At 41.9% G+C, this 22,332-nt stretch overlaps 1 protein-coding gene across 2 annotated transcripts in view; it reads left to right on the forward strand.

Moving 5' to 3' along the window:
* The first annotated feature begins 8,732 nt into the window (after positions 1–8,732).
* Asah2 (N-acylsphingosine amidohydrolase (non-lysosomal ceramidase) 2) overlaps positions 8,733–22,332 on the forward strand; it is a 91,537-nt gene continuing 77,937 nt past the window's right edge. Inside the window, exon 1 of one of the 2 annotated variants that reach the window (XM_005385898.2) lies at positions 8,733–8,885. The gene's annotated coding sequence lies outside the window, so the exon portion shown is untranslated. Of the gene's footprint in view, positions 8,886–19,061; positions 19,078–22,332 lie in introns of those variants that run through there. The other variant, XM_013514922.1, reaches the window with a different exon arrangement.

Raw genomic sequence — 22,332 nt, forward strand, 5'->3', positions numbered from 1 at the left:
TAGAGTTTGCTTCCTCCATGGATGTTTTTTGACCCCAGGGCCTCAGTCATGCTGGGCAAGCACTCTACCACTAAGCTAGAGCCCCAGTCCTGCATCATGGCTTTTTCCCCTGATGTATTAAATATATACTCTTATTTCACTCGGAATAATATTTTTAGATTCATCAGCATTATGTGTATTAGCAATTCATTTTATTTATTTATTTATTTTTATTTTTTATTTTTTGTCTTTTTGAGACAGGGTCTCACTATGCAGTTCAGGCTGGCCTTGAGTTCACTTTGTAGCCCAAGATGGTCTCAAACTCACAATGTTCTTCCTGCCTCAACCTCCTGAGTGCTGGGATTACAGGTGCGCACCACTATGCCCGGCCCTCATGTTTTTTAATTAGGGAAAGTATTCCACTGCTTGAATATACCACAATTTGTATATTCTTCTGTAGATTCGCCCCTGGACTTTTCCCAAGTTTTAGGTAACACAAATAAAGTAGCTAACACCATTCTTTTATATATTTTAGGTACTTATGTGTTCACATATGTGTATGTCTAATGTACTTTTGTTTTCCTTTCTCATGAATAAATATATATATCCAGGTGTGAGACTGATGGGCCATAGAATAGATGTATGCTTGACTTTATAAGAAATTTTAAAACCTGCTTCTAGCAAACTTTTCTTGCTCTTAAGAAGATTTCCAGGGATGAAGGGACTTTTTTCCTCTGGAAAAGGCCCATATAGCTCTGGGACAGGGCAAGCACAGAGAAAGAGCCCGGACTCTTAATGGTATCATCAAATATGGAAATAACCAACTCTAGGACTGCCCTTTTTGGACTTTGTGTGTTGTGAGTAAGGAAATTTCCTTACTATTTAGCCTGTTTGAGTCAGAGATATTTTAGTTTTTATTTGGCAAAGTAAAGTTTGCACTGGGGATTGAACCCAGGGCATTGTGCAGTCTATACTAATACTTTACCCCTAAACAATAATCCCAGCTCCCTTTATCTTGTTCTGAGACAGAGTCTTGCTAGCTTGTCCCAGCTGACCTTGAATTTGCAATCCTTCCTCAGCCTCCCAAGTAGCTGAGATTACAGATGTGTGCCACCATATCCTACATTAAAATATTTTTATAAATGTTAGTGGAATATTATATATAGGAAGGTAATATTGATTATTTTTACAAACCAAATATACCTGAGGAACCGGCCTCCAGATCAAGAAGCACAGCATGACCAACAGGGTATCCCTGAGGAAATGGGGCCATATCAACCATCATAAAACTGAGAATTAAAAAATGAAATTAAAGATCCAGATGGGTCCCCTGGTGAATTCTACTAAACATTTATGGAAGAAATTACACCAGTTTTCTACAAAATTGAAATTAGACACCCCTCACTCTTCCTCAAGGTATCTTTCCATTTCCTGGGTTCTCTCCTCTACATTTCCCCTTGCAGCCACTTTTTTTTTTTTCAATAGTCATTTCTTTCCCCAATTCTCTCTACAGATTCAGCCTGCACACTTAATTCATCCAAAGAAAAACCCTGGGTTATCTGACACGGTCACCACTGGACTTTGTCATGGGGTCCTGTGTGCAGTGGGAGGGAAGCTGAAGAGGAGGCACAATTATAAAGGAGGCTTGCAGTGTTTGTGGCCCCCGTCAAACAGGTTGGAAAACTTTTCAGCTGTGTCACTTACCATCAGTGTGACTTTGGACACTGAGCTATTCAAACCCCAAATGTTATTTTGTTGTAAAGGGGTACAGCAATAGCCACTACTTCATATGGTTGGGGGACTGAGTGTAAAGACCTTACATGGATGAAGAGGATTGTAGGTAGCAAGGGTCACGTTCTGGGGCTCATGAGATAGTTTCCAGTTTCCTCTTCCATCAGGAAGAAGACTCTCCCCTTCAAACACTATTAACTGAAAGACTAAAAATCCCTGGTAGTGCATGTGCTCCACACAGACCCAGATGGGCTCCATGCTGTGGTCTGAAGACAGAGCTGCTTATAGCTGTGATGTTGCGGGACAACGAGGTTAACAACATCATCTGACCTTTGTATTTTATTGGAGGAACCACATTCTTCTCTACAAGACAATCAAATCATAAATTCTCAAATTAGAATAAACTTTCAGAAATTCTATATGAACATGGAGTGAGAATAATCAACAAATGCAGTTTTTGCCTTTTGTCATAGGACAAACTAGGCCTGAGCAGAACTCATGTAGTAAGAGCAATGAGAAGCCAACTCAAAGAGCAGGAATTTGGAGTGGATTAGAAAAGACACATTGGCAGAGACTGAACTGAAGGATACTTGAGCTAAATGGACATTCAGTTGTACAGAAGTATTTCCCAAAATTCATCAGTTAGCATATAGCTGACAATTTCTCTATCACACTGTTTATCATTTGTATTAGGATTTAATTAAGGCTTTTCTTTAAATGACTTCATTAAAAGTTGCTTTAGTCTCTGTATATTTTGTATTTCTAAGTACATCAAGTCAATATATAACAGTCAAAAGGTGTCTACCACATACCTGCTGAAAACTTAATCACCTTTTGTAAAATAGCTTTGTTTATTATGGCCCTTACAGATATTTGAACATTCATTCTTAATCTCAGTAAGTCACTTCATAAGGTCTTCGGTTACAGAACATCTCCAGAAATCTTTAGTAGAGATATCCAGGTCAGATTCTCTTTATCCAAACCCTCTTTCAAGTTCTTCCCCATGTCACAAAAAAATACCAACTTCCTCTTGTCGACTCTTGAGTCCAAAAAGCATTAGAATGTTTCTTCTTCTTCTCCTGCTCCTTCCCCTCCTCTTCCCCTCCTCCTCTCCCGACACCTGCTCCTCTTCCTTCTCCTCTTTCTTCTTCTTGAGATAGGGTCTCACTTTGTAGCCCAGGTTGGCCTCAAGTGCACAGTGATCTTCCTGCCTCAGCCTCTCAAGTGCTGGGATCACAGGTGCATGCCACCACACCCGGGAGCTTTGAAGTCATTCTTTATTCATGTTTTCCTCTCATCTCCTAAACCCAGCAGGAAATCCTCTTCTCTCGGTCTTCAAAGCATTGTGACCACTTCCCACCATCTCCACTTCTTGTCATGTAGCTTAATTGTAGCGGTTGATTGGTTGTATCAATTTGAGAAGTTTAGAAGCTTAACTAAATTGGCTCAGCAATTCTACACCCTACGGTATAGAGGAGCCACCCTAGGACAGATTATCACCTAGATGATATAAAACAGAAATGAGGAAGGACAGAGATGTTCCATTCTTTGAAGGAGTTCCAGTCTTCACCTTAAGCTTGGACGTCATCTCCCAGCTTCCGCCTTGGATCCATCAGCCTTCCGTCACAGACCCATCGACCTCCTGATGTGGACTTGCATGGAAGGCTGCAGTGAACTCCAGAACCTGGACTAGATCCTTTGGTCTCCGGTGTGCAGACACCCTCTGCGTTCTTCCTCACCCAACTCTGTGGCTGACCGTCATAAGCCGATCTTGTACTTTCTTATACATTTATATATCTTGTGTTATATCTGTTTCTCTAGTAAAACCCTGACTGATACACTCTTACTTGAATATTGCAAAATGCCTCCAAATTGCTTCTTCTAAGCTCCTCTCCATGTAGTTTGTGTTCTGCATAAGATCTAGGGGATAAAGAATACCTTTCTAGAAGCCAGATCATGCCACTGTTCTGCTCAAAAGTCTCTAAAATGTCTTTCGGTATTTGGAGCAAAATCTAATAATGCCTTCACCTTGACCTTGGCCCTTCCTTGCCTCCATCCTCTTCATATCACTTTGCCCATCTTGACTACTTAGCCTGCTGCTCCTTCTCTCACTCTGTGCTCAAGTCATCTTGTATGTAAACTGGAATGATAAGCTTGCTGTTATCTTCATTTGGAGATTAAGTACAAGTTTAAAGAGAAGTGTTTGAGTGTGCAGTTGACAAGGGGTGGACTGTGACTGTTAATCCTTGTATGTCAACTTCATTGTATTAAGAACTGCCTAGCAAGTTAGTAAAGCATGCTCCTCAGTGTGTCTAGATGTGGCTTGGATTACCATATATCAGTGATGGCAAACCTTTTAGAGACCAAGTGCCCAAACTGCAACCCCAAACTTACTTATTTATCACAAAGTGCCAACACTGTGCTGTAATCTGATGCTTGGCTATTGTGATGATGCAGGGGTGACTTGGCTTGCATGGTCACAGAGAAGGTTCTGTGTGCCCATTGTGGCATGTGTGCCATAGATTTGCCACCATCGCTATATATGGTCCCTCTCTGTGATAGTGAACTGATTGTGTCAACTCAAGTAAGAAATGGCCAACTAAATTGGACCAGCATAGTTCTGGGTGTGGCTGAAGGAATTTACTGAAGACAGAAGATTCACCCTGGATGTGAGTGGCACCAAGCAATGGACTTGCCACCCAAATGGAATAAAAAGAAAATGAAGAAGGAAGGCTCGCTTCTGTTTCTTTGGAGAAGTTCCAGTCTCCATCTTCACCTCAGATATCATCTCCTGGCTTCCAGCACAGACTCTTCAGCCTTCGGTGCACATCATCACAGACCCTTCAGCCTCCTGATACCAACTTGCCCAGGACACTACAGAGCTCTAGGGCTTTCACTGGATCCTTCAGATTTCCAGAAGACAGACAACACTTCTGCACTCTTCCACACCTGACTCTTGGCAGGTGGCCCTTGTAACCCTACCATGTAAATCCTTATGTATTTGTATATCTCACATTAAATCTGTTTCTCCAGTAAGCACTGACTGATACGCTCTGTTTCTTTCTGCACTGTTCCCCTGCTCTGCTTCCTGACAGCCATAAACTAAGAACCTTTGCTCTTCCACCCTTTCCACCATAAGACTTCTGCTTGGTAGCTTGATGACCATGTACTGACCCTCCTGAAACTGAGAGCTAAATTAAACTTTTCCTCCTTTGGGTTGTGAGTTCTGGGTATTAAGTCTCAGCAATAGGAAACCTGACTAATAAACTCTGACCACCTTCTCTTCCCTCAACCCCAAAATGCTGCTCCTGTCTGGCGACATTTGTGCTTGCTGCTCATTTTTCTCAGAGTTCCTTTTGCCCGGGCATATGACATAACCCCTTCCCCCTCCCTTCATGTGTCTATTCAAATTTCCTTATTAGAGAGGATTGCTCTGATTAAGCTATAAAATCAACTTCTGTGTTCTTATCTTGTTTTATTCTCTTCTTAGCACTTACAACATAATAGATTATAATTAACTTAGTTATTTGTTTGTCTTACTTCTTTTAGAATGAAAGCTCAATGAAAAGAAAGACTTTGTTTTGTTCGTTACCTCTCAATAGGGCCTTAAAAAGTCCCTGGCAACTAGTAACCATTTAGTAAATGCATGAATGAACAACAGATTGAGTAAATACTCCCTGAACCTTACTGTGAACATTCTAGTGTCCAGAATGAGCAAAACCAGTTAGGGGCACCACCTTCCCTAGCCCTGCCCTCTACTGTATAGTTACAGATATGTCTCAAATTACATGAGTCTTCTTTTCCAGTGCTCAAACATTTATCAAAAGCATATTATCTAAGGTCTAAGAAATATAGTGAACTAAAAAGGGCTGGGATTCTAAGTAGAATAAGATAATTCTTTTTTTTTTTTTTTAAATGCAAGACAAACTTTAAAAGGACTGGACAACTCACGTGAAACAGTTAGAGAACATTTCTTGAAAAACATGAAACCTGTTTTGGATCTTGAAGGAGGGTATTCCAGTTATCTCTTGCTATATAACAAACTACCTCGAGCATAGTAGCTTAAGTCCATAACCATTTTATTACAGCTCATGGCTTTGTGGGCCAGAAGTTTGAGCAGAACTTGCGCAGGTGACTTTTGTTCTATGTGGCACTTATGGGGTGTGCTTGTTGTACTGAGCTGGTGGATGGGCTGGTTTGGAAGGTCTAAGATGGCTTCACTTGCACATCTGCTGCCTTAGTGGGGATGCAGGTGGAAGGAGGTATTTAGCTGAGACAATTACCAAAGCATCTGTACATGTTTCATCTGATGTGGCAGCTTTGGGATGTTCACACATCCTATGAGGTGATTCAGGGCTCCAAGAGCTAGTCTCCCAAGACACATGGAAAGCACAGGCCTTAGGTGACATAGCTTCAAGAGTCACATGGCACCGCCAATGACGAGGAGAAATAACAGGGACAAACACAATGCGAGGGCCAAGGATGAACACCTGATTAAGTTCAGCCTTTGTTCTGTAGACAAGAGGTCTTCACACTGTCATAGTTACACATGCCAAAGTTCAGCCTTTGCTCTGTAGACAAGAGGTCTTCACACTGTCATAGTTACACATGCCTCAAAGCTTATTTTAAAGTGTATTTGTGGGTTGTCATCCAACTCCCAGCCCATAATTTAAAAGTTATTGTAAAGGTCAGCAGCTCTCCTCTATGTGGTCTTTCCCTTTAATGGCGTCTTTTCCTTTCTTCCTCTGACAGACTCTGAGGACATTGTGGAACTATCCCCTCAGGTCTCTTCCTGGAGCTGAGAGGGTCACACATGGGGACGGTTTTATAGGCCAAGAATGGAATTGGTGCATATTGCTTTTGCTCACCTTCCACTGTCCAGAGTTCAGCCACATGGCTACCCTGACTGCAGGGAGGTCAGAAAGGTGAAGGGAGCATAGATTTTATTGAAGAGCTACAATTCTTGCAATTTAACACATGTAAAGCATCCAGCATATTTGCTGGCATACATGAGCATTCAACATAGTAGTTGCTGCTATTGTTAGCACCAGTACAATCACACACACGGTCTACATGTTGTTCTGTGCACAGATAGGTTTGCACTCTCCTTTCTAGTGCTTTGAGGCCTCCAAGCTAGATGCACTTTAGACAAAAAAGACCCCAGAGCCTATGAGCCGAATTAGCAGCTAATGACCTCAGCAGGCAGCCCTGTCGCTGCAGTCAGTAGAGAGTGAAGAGAACTTGTACAATAAGTCCCTGATCTCAGTACCCAAGGTGCTACACGTCTACTTCATGCTTGCCTTCAACAGCTTATTTATTTATTTACTTATTATTATTATTTTTTTTTGGCCGTACTGAGGATTAAATCCAGGGTCTTCATACTGAGCAACACCCTCAGCCTTAGTTTAAAAAAAAAAAAATTAATGCTTTACTTTGTGTCTCGCTAAATTGCTACTTTGCCAGGCTGAACTTAAATTTACAATCCTTCTGCCTCAGCCTCTGGGAGAGCTGGAATTATAGGTGTGTCACCATCCCTAGTTAACAGTGCATTTTCCACCAAATACTTGTGCTGCACCTGCCTGCTTTGCGCCTACCTTCTACTTCCTTGTAGGAGGAGGGTCCATACAGGACTTTCTTTTGGTCTGAAGAAAAACTGGAACTTGCCTAGGTTTAAGTTTTTGCCTCTTAATTTGGTATTCAAAATGATCCCCCAATAACCAGAAATGCAGAGCCACTTTTCTTTACGATTTTAAGCTGTCGGGACACATGCAGGATGACACGGGTGGGATGCAGGAGACTATGGAGACCTGATCAAACACTCAGAGTCTTTTCTTTTGCCTGCCTTTGATACTATAGGCAGCTAAGCTAGGCAGACGTATTATAGACAGTCAGACCGGACTGGGCCCTCAAGACAGCCAGGACAAAGGTGAAACACATCTCAACTGTGTCCAGAGACACATCTTTTGGAGACCAACCTCTGACCAGGCCTGTATACTCCACTGATGGACGAACTCCAGGCCTAATGAAGCCTAGGTAGACGTCTGTCACTCTGGTGGGTGACCAAGACCTCTGGACCCATCATTACCTAGAAAAAGTCTTTGTTCTTTCCACATACCCTTGTTACATGACTTCTTTCCCCATTGGATCACTATTACCTAAGTGACTGTATTTGTATCCTTATTGGTTGATTATAGCTGTAACCCACCATGTGTAATACTGTGTGGGTATTGCTCTATAAATTTTCCCCGTAGAGTGGGGTTCCTGGGCTAGCTATTTGGGACATTCCTTGTTCTTCTGTCAGGAACTTTCTACTCTCAATAAATATTTCATACTCTTAACCTCTGTTTTCCCTAGCAGTCTTCCTTCAATTTTTAGAAAACACAAACTTGGTGTATAAGACATCTAACAGGTTGAGGGGTGTATTTCCCTTATATCATATTGAAATCCCCCCTGTAACACTATCTGCTAATCAGGGACCACAAGGATTAGAAACAGAAACTTTTCCCCTGGGAGCCCTAGTAACTTTCATGTAGATTAGAATACGGGCGATAATGCAGGAAGTTAAGTTTTAGTTTTCCCTCAAAAGTACACCAGGGACAATTTAAACACCATTGTATTTGCTTCTGCAAACTACCAAGGTGCCTACACACAATTAACTTCCTCTATGTCACACAATCTCTCTAAAAGTCTCCAGAACCCTTCTAGAAAAATAAGAGAGCATCTTCTTTCCCAGAACTTGACTCATTTATCCAAAATATTCTTCACTTATGTCTCTGCACAGATTTATACTGGAAAGTCTCCTTTCAGGAATGCGTAGTTGCCGCAGGGGGGAACTGAAGATTTTCCAAATCAAAGAGGACGAGTCGGTCACTCTGAGAAAATGAGTAGCTGCTTTCCAGGTTGTGTTTGTGCAGGGTGCAAAATGACAGACTCCAGGTGTGACCTTCCAAGGATGGTGCAAGGGTTCATTTCTGGGCAGGCTCGGCAGGGGTGTGCTCTTCCTGCCGCATGAGTCAGCAGGCAAGTGGTTAAGTCGTGAGCCTTGGCTTTGCTGGTTCAAGATCCAGCCCCCAAGAGTTAACCTGCAGCACTGCTCCGAGCACTGGGGCAGAGGATACAGAAGCATCCGGAGCTCTGCCTTGCAGAGGAATCAGCAGCTGCCGCAGCGGGTCTGGGTATGTATCTCTGCTTTGATTGATAGTGTTTTGCTTTCTCCTGAGAGAACAAAGCGATGGCTGTTCATGCTAGCAAACAAGATCCCGTGGACAATGAAAAAGAACAGATGTTTATTAGCCTGCTGTTTCTCATGAAAATAAATAGTAGTGGTGCAGGGAATTGGGGGAGCCGATCTTTCATCCTCATTTATGCTTTTCATTGCAATGGCAGATTTTAAAAAATTCTCTCTGAATTCTGGTGCTATATGGTCAGGTCATATGAATGTCACTGTTACAGTGGAATTCAAAAGACATTTTTTTTGTTGTTCTTTCTGTAAATCTTCATATCTGCAGTCAAACAGAGGGATTTGGATTAAAGAGTTATTTATTGAACTGCTGAAGCCAAGTGGCAGAAATCCATTTTTCTACCCCATTTTGGAAGGCTAGATTCAAATCCTTAGATTTACAGCGCAAACTTCTCCAAATTCACCATATGCCGGAGTGAGAGAAGCATCACTTTGGATGTGGCTTTTTCTCTTTCTTACAACCTGACAACTTCCGTCTTGCATGTATACAGTATGACCGGGAATAACCTTCCGAATCTCGGTTTCTTTAAGGGACCTCTTAGATGGGCTCACTTGGGTCTTCCTGTCACTTTGTATATCCTCCTGACTCAGCCTCTCAGGGTGCTAGGATTAAAAGCATGTGCCGCCATATCCAGCTTTTATTTTGTCACTTGAAAATATCTGAGACTCAGACGCGAAGTATCCCCCCTGCCCCCAAAGGTTTGGCTTTAAAGGAATTTCCAGTGATGTGAGGACTAAAATAAGATTTGTCTGGATCTTTTTCTTGTTTCCCTCTGACACTGCAGTATCAGCCACCAGCTGACTACAGCACATTGATGACTATTTCCTAGTTAGCACCCCTGGTAGATTTAAATGATGGGATGTTGCTTGGCAGGCTTAGATCCTACTTAAAAGGTTATGGCTTCCAAGTACAGTGATTGAAACTCTTATTAAAATGTTTGGGAATCACCCAAAAAATATCCTTCTCAGTACCTCTAGATTCGCTTATATTAGCCAGAATTTCTAGCTAATGGGAGCCTCCTAGGATAACTACGTTTCTCTCTGAAAAGTGGAAATGCTACCTTACAATTTGGTCAGATGGTCAGCAATGAGCATTTCCATATGAACTAGCTTAATGTCTCTTTAGCTCACACCCCCCGAAGCCAGGCAGCTTTTCTAAGGCAATGCAAAAGTGGTGCGAGCAAGGAATTTGGAACTGGGGCTCTGAAGGCTGTGCATTGGTGAACAAACAAACAAACAAACAAACAGCCTGGGCCTCCCCACTAGCAGCCAGGGAGAACACTTGGAGGACACTGAGTCTCAGCAAGTGGGCACCTGGATGTAAGGGCAGACTCTGAAGGCCTCCTGCACAGCGGTGAAGATGGAGGCGCGGGAGACTTCGGGGGCACAAGGAGTAGTTGGCATCTCAGGGAATCAAGGTTCAGATCCTCAGCTTCCATTTGAACTCCTTTCCAAATGCCCCCACCCCAGAGCTCGTTGGAGTTCTCCTGCTTTGGAAAATAAAGATCAACTTCAGAATCTCACTTTCTCACACTGACCCCACGAGGACAGAATTCTCCTGGCATCGTACAGAAGGATGTGTTTGGAGCACACTGCTTTAGAGAAGGAGCCTGCAAAAGACAAGCAAACAGAAGCAGACAAACGCAGACAGAAGCAGACCCAATCTCATTTTGTCTTCGCCAAAGGCTTATCCTTTGGCTTGTCCTTCTGGCTGTCTCAGAATAACAATTAAGGAGCAGGAAGGTTATTACAGGGACAGGGTGTAAATCCACTTACAAGAAGGATAAAATGAAGTCAGATGTTTCCTAACATTGTGATGATTTGGCAGGCTGATTTGGTAATAGAGCTAGTTTGACTAATTAGGTTCTGTGATGGATATTCCCTCTAAATTTATAAGTTGGTTCCGATGTTCAAGGTTTTGGCCAAGATATATTTAAAACACAGATACAATTTATAGAAAATTAAATAATTTTTTTGCAACTACTAAAGCATATAAATTTTAGAAATCACCTTTAAAAGTGTGCAATACACCAGGAATGATGGCATACATCTATAATTCCAGCACTGGGGAGGCTGAGGCAGGAGGATTGCCATGAGTTCAAGGCCAGCCTAGGCCAATAATATAATAAGAACAATAAAATTGTTCCAGATTTTCTAAGACCTTTGGCAGTCTCTTTTCTCGGCACAGTCACTTGCTGCCAAAGGAAAATATCTGTGATGTAAAGTGATATCTGAAAACCTTGCTTTCAGGGTTAAATTGAAGGTACCAGGAGAAGACCTGAAAGTTCTTCCAAATTAGAATCGTCCTGTGGGCTTTCTGGAGTGGTAATTTCAAGCTCTTCATTTCTCCCCTCAGAGAATGAATACTTACTTCTCTGCCCAGAGATGAGGTGTGAGAAGTGGAGAGCATGTCAGATCTCCAATGACAAGTGCAGTGCAGAGTGAGAAAAGGAACGAAGCTCATCCGGGCTGTTCCTTGGTCAGGCACAGGAAGTTTTCCTAGTACCGGAGTGAAATGGATAACTCCGAAAAATAGTCGTAGAAACTTTGAGGTGGCAGTTTATCCTTCCTCAGCATCCAGGTTCCAAAACCAGAATCGCTCAGTATCACTAGATCTGACTGTGAGGGGATCATTTTATTATTTTATTATTTTTATTTTTATTTTTATTTTCTTCCGGTACCGGGAATCGAACTCACGACCTCGTGCTTGCCAGGCAGGCGCTTTGCCACTGAGCTAAATCCCCACCCCCGGGGATCATTTTAGAGGGAAGGGAAATCGGATACCTCGGCTCTCCCTGCAGCAAGGGACGCTTTGGCTGTGACTCTAACTTGTGTCGCTCAGCTATCTTCTCATTCAACAGGAAGAAATCTGTCCCCAATTTCTCCAGAAAGGTGAGATCAAAAGCAATTGCATCCGTGATTCAGTGAGGCTTCTCCTCATACCTGAGACATTTGAAGAGAACGGAAGGGGGCGACCAGTTGGTAGCAGCCATTGTCACCACTAGAGGGCAGTGCAGATAATGGCACTGGGGATAGGGAGGGAGAATTTTACAGGGACTCTGCCAAGAGACTACCAAAGGCCTCAGAAAATCTGGAACCATTTTATTGTTCTTATTGTTACATAATTGGTCTAATTGCTCTTACAGACTGGGCTTGTCTGAGAAGAGCAGGTGACATAAAGAAAAGTCTCAAAACATATTTATGACTCAGAGCAGAATACAGTAGCTGGATAGGGTTTCAACACTTACCTGGAGGATGCAGTCTCAATTTCTGCTTTACACTGCTTCCCCAGCTCTAAACATACTGCGGTCAGCTGACACTGCTTGGCAATCCCTCCTTAGTGGCTGAGGAGGTCCTTTGCAGTATAATGGTATGTCCGAGGAGATTCGTGTTGGCTCATTAGCGCCACCTGTATACAGATCTTCCCCACTTGACTTTCAGGGGTGTCAGCCTTTGATTGCTTGAAATTAGAACCGGATACTCCGGTTTCTCCTCAGATCGTATAAATCTTTCACCTTTTGAAATTAGCACCGGCAGGACTATTTATGCCATAGAAATTGGCAAATGTTACACACCAAGGCCTCTTCTTCCTGGTGAGCCTGGTTCCAATATGTTTAGCAGGACTTCCAATATGTTGGGCACTACTTCTTGCAGAAAATTCCTTGATAAGAAAGTAATATGCTACTTTAAGATATTAGGAGGAAAAAGGCCTTAGTAAAAATGTTACTTTGTATTATTAAGTAGAATATTATGATATACTAAAATCAATTTTTGCTCAACAAGAGTTTGCACATGAGGAGTGTTCTGGCCTGGTCTCCTTTCCAGAAATGGGTATTACTTTCCTAAATGCTCAGACTTATATATTCTGCCAATCAAATCACACACTGTCACCCCATCTTAATGACACGATATTAGTAAGAAATTTATAAGGAAACCTTTGGGGACAAAATAAAGAGTACCCTAATCCATTTCCAGCTCCTTTACATTTCTGGGTTACTAGAGGTAGGAATGAAAACTTTGTTGAGCTGGGGCTGGGAGTGTGTGTCTCTGTGTGTAACAGCAAAGAGCCACACATATGTGGCCCCAGAAAGTTGGGAAGAGCCGCATCCTGAGTTTATATAGATGAAAGGAAGTTAATTACAAAAGAACATCAGATATGAGCACAGTTCAATAATATATTACCACCCAATGAGGGCAGGACAGCACCAAGGATGACAGGGAGCTCTTTGGGGAAGGATCTTGTGTGAGACAGAGGCTTTGGCAGGTGAGAGAAAACACCACCAACACTTCCTGGTTTGTTAGCTTTTTAAGTACTGTGTTCAGACAAAAGTGGCTCGGTACCGACAGGCCTGCATGTCTTAGAGCAGTGTGTCTTGGGTCTGGCTAAAATCAAGGGCATGCTCACAGTGCACTGAAGTCTGTCTGTACATAACATTTCTTTCCCAGGGGAAAGAGCCAGTTTCTCTGCAGAAAGGCAGCAGCCAAGGTCATTTCAGTGAACACCTGTGATTTGGTGACTCTTGTCACTTTAATCCTTACCCTGACACCACAGTAGAGTGCATGCTAGTCCTGAAGAAAGAACAAAAAGTAGAGAACAGAAAAAAAAAAAGAAAAGAAAAGAGAAGAGGGGAAAAAGAAAAGAAAAAAGATTTTGTTAAGGTCCAGTACAGAGGCTATTTGTCAAAGCCCATCTTCCTAACCTCACATACATGGAGACCAGGTATGACTGCTATCCATGGCGGGTTAGCTCCAGGGTTAGGGTCACTCTGAAAGACTGGGGAAGACTGGCAAAGAAGAATACTTTCATGGTAGGCATTCATTCATTTACAGGCTCTCAAAGTTCCTTTTCCAGTCAAATGAAACCAAAAAGAATTTTCTTCCCAGACTATGAGATCTCCCTATAGATTATAATAATGTCCAAGAAGAATTATTCACTAGCAGTTGATAGAAGTGTTTATGCTATAAATAAGTAATTGGGAAGCAGCTGTATTTAGTAATTGAGTTCAGCTGACATGTATTTCTCATCACATGCATCCTCCCAACAACCATAAGTAGATACTATTAGCTCAGGTGAGGGAATGAACATACAGAAAAAGTAAGTGACTTCCTCACAGGGCAGTGCTCAAACTTGAACTCAGAGAATCTTAATCAAGAAACCATACACTAAACCACAATGAATTTCTGAGAAGAAGGTTGCTTAAAATGCAGCTCTCCTCCTTTGAACAGTGGCACCCATGTTTATTACATGAAAACCATCCTGAGCTGGACGTGGCAAAACAATGCATTTCGTAGCATGATCGAGTGTTTCACCTATCTCACAAGTCAGAGCTTTAGATGCAGCTAAAGTTGAAAGTCAGGACCCTCAGCTTGCACTCCTGTGGTCGTGGCCTCACATGCAATGCAGGAGTCATTTCTTCAGATTTTCATGCAAAAGAAAACAAAATAGAGGCTGAGGGTGTGTCTCACCTTGCTTAATGTGTGCAAGCTAAGTGGGCAGTTCAATTCCCAGCACCGAAACCAACTAACCAAAAAACAAGCAAAACAAAAATTTTTTAAAAACCTGTTGCATCAGTCTTTCATCTTTCCTCCTGTTTAGTTCTACTGAGACTCTTGAGCAGTGTAATACTTTTAGGGGAAATAAGAAAGGGGTTTGTCTCCACATGCATACTTTCAATGTAGGTGAGAATCTTTGAAGGAAATGTTATATTCATGAATTCTCAGTTTTGTTACAAATTTTAGACTCAACCTTAATTCTGATGCTTTTATTTATATTTATTTATTTATTCCGTTTTTTTTTTTTAGTGGGGGGGTTGAGACAGTAGCTCAACTTGCTATGTAGCCTAGCTGGCTATGTAGCCCAGCTGGCCTTGAACTCACGACAATCCTCCTGCCTTAGCCTCTCGAGTACTGGGGTCACAGGTATGCACCATCACACCTAGTTTTTCAGATGTGTTTAGGTCTGGTTTTTATACCAAACACTCAAACTTTAACCATTTTCTTTTTCCTTTCCCAGTGTATTTTCCCAAGTTTTCTTTTTCTAATTAAAAACATAGTATTATTATTATTTTGGTTAGTGGCATCACAGTTCTCTCACAGCCTTAGAAAACCTGAGTGATAATTGGTTACTTCCTCCACTCTTTCATTAAGCAAGTTCCAAGTTCTCTTGACATGCTGCCCCAGCACTTTTCAAGGCATTTTCCTTTCCCATTTCCACTGCCCTCCCTCTTAAATGGTGTCTCAGCCTCTTAGGTAGTTGCCTGCCTCTAGCTCATTAAATTTCATCCCGCCTCATCACCATTACAGTCTTGGCTGGGAAGAATTTGAAGGATCTATTTGAGCCTCTTAGGAAAAAAGTCTCGTGATTGATTAGCAATGCCTGGCATAGAAGAGGCTAGGGAAGAAACATTCTGGGCTCTTTCTGCTTTATTTTACACATTTCTGCTAGATAAATGATTGAAAAATGCAATTTTATGCAAAAAAATTTTATGCAAAAATGTTCAGCCACTTTTTACTGCTTTCCCTAAGTTTCAGTTCCTTAGCCTGCCATCTGAGCACCTCCAGGCTCTGCCTGTAATGAAGCTTCTCATCTGTATCTTTCACTGCCGTCCTACAAAATCCTGCATTAGATTCAGTGTCACAGAGGACCAGTGGGTGGGCGAGGGCGAGGCTGCAGTCAGAGAGCTGGCGTTCATACCTAACTCCATGTCCTGCCTTACTTAACTCGGGCATAATCAGGTGTGAATATGAAAGAGCGTCTCATGTATGCATCACCTTTTAGGATGCTAAGGTAGAAACAAGCTCAGAAGCGCTGTCCTTAGCTCTGCGTGCTGTTGTACACATTCCGGGTTTTATTGCTCCCGCAGTTCAGCTAATGCTCAGGTTTTGGCCTCCTTGCTGGAACTCTACTTGGCAAAGTCATTTTTTGTTCTTCAAAGTTCACCTTAAATTCTACTTTCACTATGACACCTCCCCTAATGTTTCAGAAGAGTATGAACTCCTGGAGCACTTTATTTTGGACATTTATGTTTAACTTTGCATGGTATTTTAGTGGCTGTTTTGTATTTACCATCTAGATAATCTGTGGGGTGACAAGGTTTGAAAAAAATCTTTCGATTTTATTGGGCTACAGTCCCTCGTGATTGTGCTTGTTCTGAACGCCTCGCCACCTTCCCCTAAAAACCCCTTTGCTTTTACACCCCTGTCACACCAACTCACTTGGAATTTCTCAAACTCTTTTTTTCTCTCTCAATTATCTTCAGGCTTTTGCACACACTGTGCCTTCCTATCTGGTGAAAAGTTTTGCCAAAATGGCTGCAGTTCTTCTCCCTGTTACCACACCTTCTGCACCTTCTGGGACTTCCCATCTGGAGGTGGAGACCATCTCCCCTCCCCGTCAATCGGAGCTGGGCTTGGAACTTGCTTTGGTCAACAGAACGCAGAGGAAGTTCACAGCGAGCCCCCTCTGCGCCGAGGCAATGAAAAGGCTGGCATGTTTCCACTCCTCCTCTTGCCAGATTTCCCAGTTGCCATGTGCACAAGCCCTGGGTAGCCTGGGGAAGAATCAGAGACCCTGAAGGGCAAAGATAAATTGCTGAAGTGGAGGCCACCCTAGACCAGCAGCTTGGTCAGTGTGTTAGCCAGCTGTGTGTTAGAGCTGTCCAGCCAAGCTCAGCCCCAGTTGCTAACACACAAAATTGTGAGCTGAATAAATTGCTGTTATTTTAATCTATTAAATCTTGGAGTGGTTCGTTATGTAGCCAAAGATAACTGATATACTAGGTTAACAGCTACCTTTTTGGTCTCAACTTAGATGTTATTGCTTTGGCAAAGCCATTTTTTATCTCCATTTCTGACAACCCCATTTAATAAGATTTCCTATTACAGACCCCCAAGGTACTCACAGTAGAGTTACCTATGTATCACCTCTGACTACATTTAATTATAAGATTTTTTTTCCTTTCAGTGTTGAGGGTTGAACCCAGAACCTTGTGCATGATCGGTAAACACTGTCCTTGAGCTATATTCCCAGCCCAGATTGTAAGATGTTTGAGGGCAGGACCTTGGCCTTCTGAATTATATCATTTAGCCCTAGCACCAGATCTGGTACTCCACAGATGCTCAGAAAATAGTTTTGAAGGCAGGAAAGAAAGGATTGTATCATAGATTACAACTTACGGACCACATATTTTCAGTTTGTCCTGTGTAGTGCTGACCTGAAGAATGATAACCCTATTTTGTTTTGTTTTCTCAGAATTCTTTGCCTACATTTAAAAATCAAGAAGTTTGTGATAAACGTCTGTAGTCCTGACTTTTCATTAAAAATGGGAGCTCCATCGGCACTGGGCCCAAATTTCCTTACAGCACAAATGAATGGCAGCTGTCCCCTTTAGCTAGGTGTATTATGGTAGTCAGTCTCCCATCACTGTGACAGACTTTAAAGGAGCAGAAGTTTAATTTGGCTCACAATTTCAGGGAATCCAGTACATAGCTGGCAGCCTGCTAGGCAAGAACATCACGGCAGAAGGGCATGGTGGAGCAAAACTGCTTAGTTCATGGCAACCAGGAAGGAGAGGAGGTAAACAGTGCCAGAAGCGAAGGACTGAGGGACCTGCTATAATACCAGGGCCATGCCTCTGTGACCCACCTAGATACACCCAGAAGTGCGATTTACTAGTCCCCTAGGGAGCTCCCAAGCCAATCAAATTGACACAACTAAGGTGAACCACCACAACAGGGCACAGATTTTTCTGATTTTGACCGTCGTTACTCATTCCCATTGTCTCAATAGCTATTGTTATTTGGTGCTGTTTTCTTGAAAATAGAACCTTCAGGGTTCTTTCACACAATTACCTGCTCTAAAACATTCAACTCTTAAGAGAGCTTTTAAATGTGTCTCTCTCTCTATATATATATTTTGGTACCAGGAATCAAACTCATGACCTTGCATTTGCCAGGCAGGCGCTTATGCCACTGAGCTACATCCCCAGCCCTAACTGTGTCCGTATATTTATTTCTGCCTCAGATAAGAGTGTGAGCCTGCCTCACACAAATGCAACCCTCTTTTTTTCTGGGAAAAGAAGCACCGCTTATGGTTTCATTTTCTTCCTCTACAAACTGGGTTTGTTTTCTCTCCCTCTGGAGGGATTTAAAGCATAACTCTGCTTATAATTCACCCATATTACAACAAGATGCTTTATTTCATTGCATAATTGTATTTTGATGTGACAAAATTGTGGTTTGGGTAGAGGCATCCTCACCCAGTAGTGCTGGTGCTTCTGTCGGAGACATCATGCCAGTTTTCTAATGATTTACCCTTTAACGATGCCCTTAAGACTTTATAGAACTACTACGGCTAGTTTGTTTCCTTCGAGAAGGAGTGAAGTAATTTTTCAGCAGTATGAGGTGTGATTGGCGGGCTTTCTTTCTTTTGGGCTTTATTTTATGTTTTGACTACTTGTTTTACTTCTGAAGTTTATAACTCAGTGATTGGGTCTTTGAATGAAGAAAACTCTCAACCAATGCAAATCTCATAATTTCTTTAAAAAGAAGCTCTCCCAGGCTGCCTGACACTCAGCAGGAACACAGCCCTACCATTGTTTGCTCTGGCATCTGCTCTGATTGGGTAGCACTCGACCAGTAACCATTCTAAATATATCAACCCCAGAACTGACACATAGGAATGGAAAAACCGGTACTTTCAATCTTATCTTCAGCTCTTTGGACTCATTTGCAAGGCAGTTTTGACAACTTGGTCATAGATCCAGGCAAACTAGTGTAATTGAGTCCCGCACATAAATACCAATATAGTCATCCAGTTAAGAAGAAACTTTATCTTTATGGTACACCCAGGGGTTATTTCACCTGGGCATAGCAGGCAGCTCAGATTATTTCCTGATTAGTGAAGTGAATAAACAGGTGGAACACACCTGGCTCCATGAGTCCTGACCAGATTGGCTGATGCCTCGTTACTTCGAAAAGCTGTATGTGTTGCGCCACCTTCAGCAGCGCATATACTAAAATCCCAGGTGCTCAATCCGCTCACTCATGAACTCAACCAGGATGGAGTCACACATCTCAGAAACGAAGCAGAAACTTTGCTTTCATTCTTAATTTGATGATGCTTAGAGGTGAGTAGGAAAGTCAACATCTCCTTTTTTGCCTGGTTGGAGAATTATTCATTCTATGTGACTTTCGCATCTACCTAAATTCACTCCTTTAGAAAAATTACCTTTGTAGCACAAACATAATATATGGTCATTGCTCTGCAATTTAAAATATGGTGAAGTAAAATGGTGACCAGGAAAGTTCCCCAAAGCCCACCCTAACAAAAAAGTATCATTTTGAAATGGGTTAGTTTATCTCTTTGTTTCTGTTTTTTTGTTTTGTTTTTAGTAGCTTTAAAACTTGCATATCCTTATTTTAAATCCCAGAGTGGAAAAACAAAACAAAATAAACAATCTTGAAGAAAAGTATTTTCAAACATGTTTCACATTCTTCTATCTCAGAGGCTCTTAAATGACCCAGATTTTCACTCCAGTCACTAATGGACTGAGGCATATTTTTTTTGAGCCATTTTCATTTCCAGCTCTTTCAGCTTTCAGTTTTGCTGCCTGTGTGCTTGTTTCCAAAAACCTGGATTATTCTAATTTTTTATGATCAGAAGAAAAAGAACAATTGGTGTGAACTGTATGTAAAATAGAATTCATCATGATCTGAATGAATTTTAGTGCTTGCCCCATGGCATAAAAGGGATGGGCTTTATTTCATGCATTTTTGCAACTTGGAGGAATTTCTTATTTGCTTCCTATTTTTGGTTATGTCAGAGTTGAAGTTGCATGAAATTTGATATTGAATTAAAGAAATTTTAATGCTTTTGAAAAGTACAGATAAAACCATTTGATTTAAGGTGTTTATTGGACTGAGAAATTACAAAAGAGGATTTATAATTTTGCTGAGTCATTTTTATTAACTGGCATTGCAGTTGTATTAATCAGGATGGGTAGGAGGTTTGCCCCCCCCTTTGTTGCTTAACATGCAAATATTTACTTATTGTCATGCTGAGCCTCCTCCTGGTCTAATGATTCTCAGGTTGGTATCTTCCATGCGATGACTCAGAGATCTTGTAACCTGGCATTTGGGACGCATGGTAACCATGGCGGAGGAAGACAGGCCATGCGCAACTCACACCACACCCCCTCTCAGATGCCTCCATATGATATAGTTCAGTCTAGAAGTGACAAATGTCACTGCCATCCACAGGTTTTTGGCAGTCACCACTGGAAGGGGAAACATCACCTTGCCATTTACCACGAAAGTGTAGAGAAGCAGATCTGAATGCGGGCTACTAGTACTCACCACAGTGACCTTAGGCAAGTAACTTAACTTTATCTCTGTGATAAGGGGCTTGGCCTTGATGAATCTTTACTTCTCTAAATCGCTGAGTCTAAATGTTTGAGTTCTTTTTATAATGGTGTTGTGGATTTTAATTATTTTGTATGCATTATCTTATTGTTATTCTGAGGTTATCAAGTACGTTGGTACTACTAAAGGGCACATACTTATGGTACATAATAGCTAATAAGCTAGAGAACTCTGAGGGCAGATGATCTGGTTTTGAATCTAGCTTGCCTATGTTGCCTTTGGGTATTTATTTAACTTCTCTGTGGCTCAGTTTTTCAATTCAAATGTTAATTGCAGAATGGAATAGTATGATCCTCATAGAATTATTATGACTACTACATGGGGCAATTCAGCAATGTTCTTGGGACAGTGTCTGGAACATACCAAGAATTCAAGTTTATTTCATTTTATTTTAAAAATAATTTTTAAAGGTGACTGTTCTTTCCCTGGCTTGATAAGTGTCTACATGTAGGAGCTCACAAAGTTGTTGTTGTTTTAATTATTATCTTTCTTGTACTGGCTAGATAAGCCAGCCCAACCCATACAAGTCTCTATTTTACTGACTCATAAACTGGAGTTATGCATACCGCTTGTGTAAGACATGTACCCACCCTCCAACCCCTTTGGTCTAGTGCTTCATCAACTGTAGCTTTGATTCTGTCCCTGTCTGACCCTGCCTGGGCTCTGACCTAAGTTGGATCTTGTCTTCAACTTCTTCAAATTCAAGATTCCCGGGTGATTCCCCTTGTTAATCTGGCTGTCTTACATAGACTTTCCTTGGCTGGCTCCTCAGACTCTTGGGGAGCTTACTCATCTCAAGTCCGGGTTTCCAGCCCTAACTTTTCTGCCTCTGGATTCAGGTCCTACCTCAGTCTCCAGGTCACATCAAGGCTTGGTGCTGGCCTCCACAGAGTAGAGGGAGTATCAGATAGACACTCTTATTTCATTGGTTATATCTTTTGAGCTTGGATATTTCAGATGTCACTTAGCTCTATCACTATCTCAAATCAATGACAAACCTAAGGTGCTAAATCCTCCTACAGGCATTAACCTTCCAGGTAGGTATGTACCACAGCAAGTATCTTTTCTTCTTCCACATGCCTACATCTTAATTGGATTGCCCTTGGGAAGGCTTAGACAACTGCAGCGACAGAGAACATGAGAAATGGTACACTTCCGCTCTGTCTGGCAAAGGGATTGTCTGGTTCCTTTTCCCTTTTGTTTCATGACTGATCTAAGCGGGGCTGCTCTAATGCATGGTTGCCCGTGAGTTTGCTCCAGGCGGGGAAGTGGGTGATTTTTACCACTCAGGGTTCCTCTTCAGGTTTCTTCATGTCCAATATGTTAAAGACAATATAGCTTCATGCCAAACGCTGCTCGGCCTCTCCTTCCTTCTTCCCTGCATTAGTGAGAGAAAATACCAACTGAGTCAAGATGGAGTTTAATATGATCAGATTTTTCTCTTTTAGTCTTTCTTTTTCCAGGTTCTATGGAAGGGTAATGTGGAACTTTTCCCATTGGTGCACAGTCCAGGCTGGAGATCTAGCTAAGAATCTGAAATGTATGCAGAGGCCAAGAGCTACATCAAAAGATATTGTCACGCTGTCCCTGAAATGATGATAAATGCAGCTGTGGCCTGCTTTCTCCCAGTCTACCTTTGTAATCTTGTATATCAAACAAGTCACATTTGTCACTGCCAAGGGGAAGAAATTCTTATCTGTGGTTTTGGAAAAAGACAAATCATTAGGGAATGATTCTCAAATACTGTTGAAAAGGTTATGGAGCTCTGTACTGCATATCTAAAAGGAGAAATAGGGAGGTTTTGCAATTTCAATTTTGTCTAGATTTTAAACCCTCTGAATGTGTTGAAAGTAGCAAAAGACACTCTGCTTTCAAGGCAGAGCTTATCAAACTATAAGGGAGATCTTTGGAATCAGCAGCCATAGGAGATGCACCAAGAAAAGATAACTGGGCTATAGGTT

This window comes from Chinchilla lanigera, unplaced genomic scaffold (assembly GCF_000276665.1).
Source record: "Chinchilla lanigera isolate Chin_1 unplaced genomic scaffold, ChiLan1.0 scaffold00024, whole genome shotgun sequence".
NCBI lineage: Eukaryota > Metazoa > Chordata > Mammalia > Rodentia > Chinchillidae > Chinchilla > Chinchilla lanigera.